Source organism: Papio anubis, chromosome 18 (genome assembly GCF_008728515.1).
Source record: "Papio anubis isolate 15944 chromosome 18, Panubis1.0, whole genome shotgun sequence".
Taxonomy (NCBI): domain Eukaryota; kingdom Metazoa; phylum Chordata; class Mammalia; order Primates; family Cercopithecidae; genus Papio; species Papio anubis.
In genome coordinates this window covers 46,944,364-46,947,054 of record NC_044993.1, presented here as the reverse complement: position 1 = coordinate 46,947,054, position 2,691 = coordinate 46,944,364, and positions in this window count along the sequence as shown.

Genomic DNA, 2,691 nt, shown 5'->3' with positions numbered 1-2,691 from the left:
AGCCTGAGGGAACTGAGCGCTGAGACCTTGACTGCAGGCGTCGCGAATCCTGCCGCGCCTTGGTGTCGGGATTTAAAACACGAAGATCGGCGGGGCGCGGTGGCTCACGCGTGTGATTACAGCATTAATAGGCATTAATAGTATAGAAGTAGATAATCCTGCCGGGTGCGGTGGCTCACGCCTGTAATCCCAGCATTTTGGGAGGCAGAGGCGGGCGGATTACCCGAGGTCACGAGTTCGAGACCAGCCTGACCAATATGGAGAAACCCCCATCTCTACTAAAAATACAAAATTACCAGGCATGGTGGTGCATGCCTGTAATCCCAGCTACTCGGGAGGCTGAGGCAGGAGAATCGCTTGAACCCGGGAGGCGGAGATTGTGGTGAGTCGAGATCGCGCCATTGGACTCCGGCCTGGACAACAAGAGCGAAACTCCATCTCAAAAACAAAAAAGAAGAAGAAGAAGTAGACAATGCTAGCCGGGTGCAGTGGCTCACTCCTGTAATTCCAACACTCTGGGAGGCTGAGGTGGGTGAATTACCTGAGGTCAGGAGTTCGAGACCAGCCTGACCAATATGGAGGAACCCCATCTCTACTAAAAATACAAAATTAGCCAGTCATGGTGGTGCATGCCTGTAATCCCAGCTACTTGGGAGGCTGAGGCAGGAGAATCGCTTGAACCTGGGAGGAAGAGATTGCAGTGAGCCGAGATCACACCACTGCACTCCAGGCTGGGCGACAGAGCGAGACTTCATCTCAAAAAAAAAAAAGTAGACAATGCTAGATCTTGCAGGTCTTTATAAGCCTGTGGTTTGGAGCCGCCATTGGCAGAGGTTTTAGTGCAAGTGACTGTGTTACATTTTCAAGGTGGTTTTGATATGGAAGTGGGACAGAGAAGTGCTGGGAAGGGAAGAGCATGGTCCCTAGCTAGGGCTTCACCCCCGGCGCCTGTGCGCATTGACCTAGGTGAGGACAGGCATTTCTATTTTCGTGCCCAAAGGTTGCATTTCCCAAGACCACCCTGGCCCGCCACGCCGCCAACCTGTGCCTATAAAAATCCCAAGATCCGGCTGGGTACACTGGCTCATTCCTGTAATCCCAGCACTTTTGGAGGCTACGGTGGGTGAATCACCTGAGATCAGGAGTTCGAGACCAGCGTGGCCAAACAGGGTGAAACCCTGTCTCTACTAAAAATTTGAAAATTAGCTGGGTGTGGTGGCGCGTGCCTGTAATCCCAGTTACTTGGGAGACTGAGGCACGAGAATCGCTTGAATCCAGGAGGCAGAGGTTGCAGTGAGCCAAGATTGCACCCCTGCACTCCAGCCTGGCAACAGAGCGAGACTCCATCTCAAAAACAAACAAACAAACAAACAAAAAACAAAAAAAACAAGGCTGGTTGCTGTGGTTCATGCCTATAATCCCAGCACTTTGGGAGGCTGAGGTGGGTGGATCACCTGAGGTCAGGAGATCGAGACCAGCCTGGCCAAGATGGTGAAACCCCGTCTCTACTAAAAGTACAAAGAATTAGCTGGGCGTGGTGGCAGGCGCCTGTAATCCCAGCTACTTGGGAGGCTGAGGCAGATAATTGATTGAACCCAGGAGGCGGAGGTTGCAAGGAGCCGAGATTGCGCCACTGCACTCCAGCCTGGGTGACAGAGCAAGACTTCGTCTCAAAAAAAAAAAAAAAAAAAACCAAACCAAGACCCTAGCGGGCACTCACACAGGCAGCTGGACAGCATAAAAGTGCACTGACAGGCCGGGCGCGGTGGCTCAAGCCTGTAATCCCAGCACTTTGGGAGGCCGAGATGGGCGGATCACGAGGTCAGGAGATCGAGACCATCCTGGCTAACACTATGAAACCCCATCTCTACTAAGAAATACAAAAAACTAGCTGGGTGAGGTGGCGGGTGCCTGTAGTCCCAGCTACTCCGGAGGCTGAGGCAGGAGAACGGCGTAAACCCAGGAGGCGGAGCTTGCAGTGAGCTGAGATCCGGCCACTGCACTCCAGCCTGGGCGACAGAGCGAGACTCCGCCTCAAAAAAAAAAAAAAAAAAAAGTGCACTGACAGGTATGGGCAGGCCAGCAGGCCATCCACCAGCCGAATGATGTAGAGTTTGGCCAGAAGGTGGGAGGAGAGCTGCTGAGTGGCCTGACTCAGGGGGAATACCACCTTCCCACTCCATCTCCCTCTGGCTCACCCATCTGCTGAGAGCTACTTCCATTTAATAAAGCCTTGCACTCATTCTCCAAGCCCACGTGTGATCTGATTCTTCCGGTACACCAAGGCAAGAATCCTGGGATACAGAAAGCCCTCTGTCCTTGCGGTAAGGCAGGGGGTCTAATTGAGGTCACTAACACAAAGTGCCTATGGATCCTACAAACGGCAAAACTAAAAGAGCACCCTGTAACACACGCCCCCTGGGGCTTCAGAGCTGTAAGCTTTCACCCGTAGACACTGCCGTGGGGTCACAGCCCCACAGTCTGCCCATCTGCTTGCTCCCCCTAGAGGATTGAGCAGCGGGGCACTGAAGAAGCAACCACACCCCCATCACATGCCCTGCGAGGGGGATAGGAAAGGAACTTTTCCCATTTCAGTTTCATACATTCAGCATTTGCTGCATGTCTAGCTCTCTTTAGCACTGGAGGGACAATACTCTCCTGAAAGAATAGCGGGAATTAGCAGATTGAGAG